Source organism: Monopterus albus, unplaced genomic scaffold (genome assembly GCF_001952655.1).
Source record: "Monopterus albus unplaced genomic scaffold, M_albus_1.0 scaffold136.1, whole genome shotgun sequence".
NCBI lineage: Eukaryota > Metazoa > Chordata > Actinopteri > Synbranchiformes > Synbranchidae > Monopterus > Monopterus albus.
Window position 1 is genome coordinate 640,777 of NW_018128016.1, and position 7,069 is coordinate 647,845.

The 7,069-nt window shown below is 38.0% G+C and overlaps 1 protein-coding gene across 2 annotated transcripts in view; it reads right to left on the reverse strand.

The window, feature by feature from the left end:
* The window catches only part of LOC109967813 (liprin-beta-1-like), a 24,853-nt gene extending 21,247 nt beyond the window's left edge, over positions 1 to 3,606 (reverse strand). For both annotated transcript variants that reach the window (XM_020613642.1, XM_020613641.1), the window contains exon 1: positions 3,448 to 3,606. The gene's annotated coding sequence lies outside the window, so the exon portion shown is untranslated. The remainder of the gene's footprint in view (positions 1 to 3,447) is intronic.
* Between the last annotated feature and the right edge of the window lie 3,463 nt (positions 3,607 to 7,069).

The following is a 7,069-nucleotide window of genomic DNA, read 5'->3' on the forward strand; positions in this document are numbered from 1 at the left end:
GGGCTGTAGCACCCGCAAGGTTAAAAAAAAAAAAAAAAAAAATGGGGGGACATTAAGAGCATCATTAAACCGATGACCTCAAATATAAGCTGGGGGCTAGGTTTTTTTTATTAACACTAGAGGGCTTTAACTACAGACTCCACCGAGCACATCATGCACACTGCTGCATATTGGCTCTGTACTGCATTAAGACTGATTATGAACACAATCCTAGTTAAGTATACGCACACAAACTATTTTATGTCATTTAAAGCAGGACAAAACCAGACGTCTGGTCAATAAACAATCCAGAAAATACCTCTAATTTCAAAATGAAACTGTTTATAGTTCCTATGGAAGCTGTGGGTGGAGGAGCGCCACAGTTACATGTCTTAACTGAAAAGGCTTCCTCTGCGGGTATTTCCGGAAAATGGTGGAAAACCGTCACTCACTCTCAACAGGGTGGAAGTGGTGTTTAGTCAGCTGCTTGTTTCACCCATGGGAGAAACCTAAAGCTTGCCCCTCTTCCAAATGAAAGCTAAAAACAACAAACAACATAAAGAGAAAAAGACCAACTATCCGATAAGCAGGTTTTGGTCAGGGTACAGCTACAGCTGTAGAAGAGACGTGGGATGAAAATGTTTTAAGATAAATTACAATGTGTTAGCACAGCTGATGCTGCCCCCCTCCCTGTTACCCTGTGTTAAAAGCAAGATCACATCTGGCAATTTGAGCTGCGACATCTGTAAGCTTTTTAAAAGTAAACTTTTAAATGTAGGGTCAATTTACATCTGAAAAAGAATTAATCTTGTCCTGGTCATGTGGCAGAAAATGACAAAAACTAGTCTGTTCATTCTTCAAATGCATAAAACCAAACTGTATAAAAAGCCAAGCTGAGCCATTTTCCACTTTGTTTCAGCAATGAGCAGGTCATCCATAAAGAATTTCCTCAAGAGGAAAGCCCACAGATGAGGGCCCATCTCTCCAGCCTTGTGAAGCAGTCTCTGTATGAGTAACGATGATTGATGGCACCACAAGGAGTGAGGACTACACATTTCTGAGGAGGTTAGTCCTCCACAAAACCAAGCACCAGCGCCTGGTACCAACATATCCACTGACCTCTGTTGACCTCCCTCCCTCCCTTCACCACTCACAATAAATCCTGCAAAGACATCCAAAGTGATCCATAAAAGAAACTAATGGTAAACCAACATGCAATAACAAATTGAATCAAACCAGGAGAGTCAGCGGTTTTGGTGGCACGAGGTAAAATGTCCAAACCTTAAAACTTTCAATTCATTATAATGTTTTACAAATCAATTATCATAATATTTAATTTTTTCCTAATAACTGTAGCTATAAAAACCATGCTAACTCCACAACTAAATCTGGCTTGGTAGCAAACTGTATGATTAGTACCTTGATCATCAACTAAAAACTACAATTGAATTCTTATACCTGCTTGTTTCACTGTTTAAAGAGAAAAATGACAATTTTTCACATGTGAGAATCTGAGACTTGAGGAATGACTCAACATGGACGTATGTAAAATCCAACATCCAGTCAAACACCCTGCCTTTATTTACATTTCTCCCTGAGAGATGGTCCAGTGGACTTGTAGTGTGTGTCACTGGGAGGTCAGATTGTTTCACAGAAATGACATTCCAGGTTTTACACTACTGCTTTATTTCTTACTGCAACAGCAGCCACACTGAGACACCACACAAACAACCCTTTGTCATTCAGAGACTCACATGGTAGCACCACAACATTGATCCAAGTTATAGCAGTTTTCCCACGTGGTCCCAACTACGTCATGGCCAGAAATCACACTAGAGGAAAATAACAGAGAGTAGGCTGGAAGAACTGAGTAAGGGATTTCAGCAAGCCAAGAAAAACTGCCTCTCTTTGCTTCTGTTATCAAGGTTTAAGCACGAGAGCAGCCCTTTGATTTCTTAGTCATATTAAGGGTATTACTGCAGAGTTACTGGAGTAGACTTAGACACAAAAGATAATTAAAACACTCCAAGGTTCTACATGCAGTGAATGAAGCCATAAACAAGTTTGAAACAGAAGCATCCCCACACTCAGGAAGACCTTCACTTGGCCTCGTCAGGAAGCATTTCCTGACACACTCCGGAGAAATGTCTTCCTCTTACTCCCTTACTCACAAACTGCCATTTTCCAGTAATCCCAGTACTGTCTGCACTAACATCCCTAAGTTTCTTCAGTGTAGGGAGGAATATAAACAGCTTACTGGGTCATTAATTATGTTCCTGTGAGACAACTGTTTAAGATTGAATTCAATTATCAGAAGTATGTAAACCTAAACAATATATCATCTAACTTAAGTGACACCTCATTTAAGTCAACAGGAGGTGTACCTGTGGATGTACTTTAAGGCCTACCTTCAAACACAGTACCACTTTGTTTGACATCATGAGTCCTCACTCCTTTCAAAAGAAATCAGCCAAGACCTTAGAAGGAAAAACTTTGGACCTCCTCGAGTCTGGTTCATCCTTGGGAGTAATTTTACACTGTTGCCACAACACCACTCGACATGTATGTTTGTTTTCATCTAAAGGTTGCTGATGTGGGCAGAGTGTTGATTAAAGTCTCTCAAGGACATTGGCATAGCAAATTTCACTCATCACTAATAAGAATCAGAAAGCAAACATAAGAATACCAACAAAGAAAAATGTTTGTAAACAATGTTTTGACAGACTCTCAAATAAAGAAGCTGAAATTGAGAAAATAAAAATCCTAGATTCCTGAAGAAAAGCTTTTAGGTATTGGCCCATTTTAGCTGAACTACTTAACTAACTCTCATAATTTCAAAACAACTATAAGTTTTCACATTTTTTTAACAAATATTTGAGAATCATGGCAGTTTATAAAATCCTAGCATATTTTATATTCTTATAAACAATTGACCAAAAAGTGGCCCATTTTAGCTGACCCTAAATGGCCTTAGTTACTTTCCACCACTGCTTAGAACAAATAAAGAAAAAGTGGAATTAATTTGTGTTAACTATGGACAATCATGGGATTAAATATTTTAATCGATTGAAGGCACTTTAGAAATAAATATATCACGGTCAAAGATATTATCTGTCGAAATGTCTAAGGGGGAAAAACACAAATAACTGAACAATGAAAGAAGTTACCAGAAATGATGTAAATACTATAAATAACCAGTGAAATAAGCAACATATGTAATACTCAAAACATGTGAACAAAACTATCAACTCTGTTGGTAACGTTACATTAGCTAACACAAACATTTCATATTTAGCTACATTAAGTCTAATTAAAAGCAGTAAAACTAGAAAACTTGCGTTTCTTGACCAGAACCTTGACATTAGTAATGTTAAGCTAGCAGTGCGTTGAAGCGTGGAGTTGGCCAAACAAATCGTTAAAACGATAACTCTGATTTGAAAAGATTCATTCAAACTTCGGCGAACTTACATTTTTCGACCAAAAGATATTAGAAAAAGGCTCTTTCCGTCTCCAGTAGTCTTACTCCAATAAAGTTAAACACTTTTCAGTGGACCTTCATGTTTTTTAACATACCCACTGATTTCTCTCTGTGAACTCTACTTTTCATCCCAAATGAAAAGCCACACAAACCGGAAACAGCGAACAAAGTGCCGGAAGTGCGGCCTTCAAAATAAAATCGTAAATTCAGATGAAAAAAACCTCTCCTGTCGGGTCAAAGGGTAGGGCACTGCATTTCACCCAGATTCAACATAAAAATGGTGCTATCAAAGTGTAAAGGTAGTCTAAAAACTACAAAAAGGCAACACTGATAAATAAAGGGGCATTCTGCATACTTGTTGGCACTGTAAAATATATCTTCATACCAGTATTTTTATGTTTACTTAACTAACATGTTGAATGTTGTAAATTCAATTGCAAATAAATATTTTTTCATTGTGTTTCGAGGATCTGAATACCTCTTTCCCCACTTGTTAAAGTCATTAAAATGGTCAAAATTAATTTGGTCCATAAAATATTTTTTAAAATTGGACATACTATGTTATTATGGCCCGTGACCCCGTTTGGGACTAGGCGGTTTAGAAAATGGATGGATGGATGTTCTTATGGTTCCCTGATAAACTAGCTGTCAGGGTGCAGCGCTCCCGCCGCTATGGCTCGGGTTCGAGTCACGGTTGTGTCAGGAACCGTGACTCCCGTGTAAAACACATGCGAATCGTTAGTAGGACGATTTATTGTAGCGACCCCTAAAGGGAAAAGGCCGAAAGTGACATTCATTCATGTTCTTAGGTATCATATAACAGATAACACTTCAAATTTACATGTCATCCCATTTATCTTCATAGTGAAGAGTGACATTTGTTTTTGTATATTTATGTGGTTGGTTTCCTGTGCTGCTGTAACATCCAATCTTTTATGTTCTCAGTACAAACAACAAAGTATAAACAAATAAGTATATAAAATACAGCAAATGCACTAAATGAATAGTAAATACACTAAATGGGGAGCAAAAGTCTTAAAACCTAAACAGAACAGGCTGACTATGCAAACTATGTACTGTATGGTAAATTAAGTTATTAGTGTATCAACAATTAGAAACTATACAGTATTTATAGAATTGTCAAGAAAAAAAAAGATTACTTAGAGTAAGTGGTGCGCTTAGTGAGGGCAGTTCACATAGGAACTGGCTGAACTATGATATAATGTGTGGGTGGATGGCAGTTCACATTTACACCGAGTGCAGATTAAAAGCCCTATTCTTAGCGACAAAGGTCATATTCATTTCCAGACCAATTTTAAGAACCATCTGTTGTTCCTTAAAAGACAAGACAAAACAAAACAAAACTGCTCTAAGTCTCCTCATAAATATTTTTCTCAGTCAGTTATGTGGTTGATGTGGGTGTTGAGACAAACATGCAGACAGTTGTCCAGCAGGTGGGGGTATAGGTGTTCTCGTGATCTTTGCAGCACATTTGTGACTTTATTTCAGAATTGAACATGTACTGTAGACATATGTCACAGACTGTCCCTGCAGCACAAAAATAACTAAATAAAATCTGTCTCCCTGACTGAGGTTTGGACAAAACACGACAAAGTGTGGTGGTGGGTGATTTAATGATAGTATAAGCTTAAACAGCACTCACTCAGAAACAAGATGATAATAGTGCAGCACCGTATGGTGCACTGTGTACTAACACTAAATACATGCCTCCATAAATAGCAGTTCCAGACAAATCTTATCATTCTAAGAGCAGACAGCTGTGCCCTGCCCTCTCAGGCATTTCAATAAAATGTCTGACATCCTACACACTTTTACATGTATTTACTGTAGCTCCATTTAAAAATGCATTTCTCCTCCGCATATGGTCTCCTTGATTGCATTTGGTGCACACAATGTGGCTGCACAAAAGGACTGTTTGTTAAAGTATTAGTCTGCAGCTGAAGATCACCTTCACAATGAAAAGCATCAGTGTGTGGATGTGAGACAGAATCAGATGTGAGAATCAGATGATTAGCTAGGTGGACAAAGGCTAAGCAACAGTTTTATTTTTATTTTAACTATGTGTTTCCAAAACACATAAAGAGCTGAAAAATGTAATTAGGAATGCAGCAAATTGACTGTTGCCAATTCCAATAATTCAGGTCCTGATATGGATTCCTGTTTGGATTCCAGTGTTATCTTTTTTCTCAGATTCAAAGTCTGTATAACTATCAGTGTGCAGCTCATTATCATTTTAATATTAATTAATATGAGGCCAAGGATTACAACATTTTAGTGACATTGATGAAAACTCTGTTTAATGTGATTTGGTTGCATCTGGCCAGTAATGCTATATGATGAAGCCTGACTAGTTGTGATGTCAAATGGAAAGTAAATTTAAATGTCAATTCAGGCTTATATAACAGGCTAAGGGAGAGCTTAGAACATTTAAAGACATTATGTAATATTCCTTGTGAAAATCAAGTACAGTTAGCTTTGTGTGAATACATTTTTAGCTAACATAATGGGTTTTTAATTGCTATACTTAGCTTAAGAAGAAGGAAAGTTTTTACAACCCATAAAAATCCTTTAGTTTTCCTGAAAAATATCAAAATCACAGTTTTCTTTGGACAGCAACGATACACTCCATTTTATGCAGATTTATTCTAGCAGCAGCCCATTTGCCTCTGAACACATCTGTATTCTGTATGCATGGTGGAATATACCATATGCTAATAATTGATTTCACTGATGACTCTCCCGTCCCTCTGAGCCTCAGTTCGAAGGAAAAAATGTCCCTGTTCACCTCATCACATGGCAGCCACAGCAGTTAAAGCAATTCGTAATTATTTACATGCCCTCTCTGTCTTGTGTGATTTTTCAAGTACAGCACTTTTGTTGAAATCCTGAACTGCTACTGTTGATTGGAATGAAGGGAAGGGAACTGAAAGGAAATTGCCCTGGTGAACACTTCACCTCTGGAGCCAGCTGTTCAGGCTTCACAAAGACACAAAGATGTGCACAGTCTCTGGAGACAGTGACCTAAAGCACAGTGATTTTAGCGGCCAGTAGAACCCTTAACAATTGTTAAAATTTCTTTGCATTCTGGGATTGTGGTGAGACTAACATGACTTGTTGTTGCTGAAGCTGGTGGGTGAAGCGCTGGGCTAAGGGTCAAGCACTCCAATCTGTGCACATTAAAAGATTCAGAAGCATTCAGGTTATAAATATATCCAGCAGTGCAAATAGATTCATAACAGGTCCTACACCTGTTACCTGCTGGCCCTAAAAGCTGCACTGAATCCTGGACATAGTGGGTTATGTGTAAAAAAGCTGATCTCATGGTGGGCTCTTTCTTCTCTAGCTGCACCACTATTTTCAATGCACAAGGGGCAGAAAAACATCTACAGAGTCTGAAAATCAATAGCCAATCAAAATCCTCAAAACTATTTTTTCCACAATCATTTAGTTGGATAAATGTCAAGTTCACAGACACATGCACACATTTCAAGAGCACACCAAGAGTGGATTTATAGAGGACAGCAGGGGAAGGTCAGTCAGTATATGACCCTTCAGTGTGCCGTTATAGTCCGCATATGAAGGAAGTCTGAT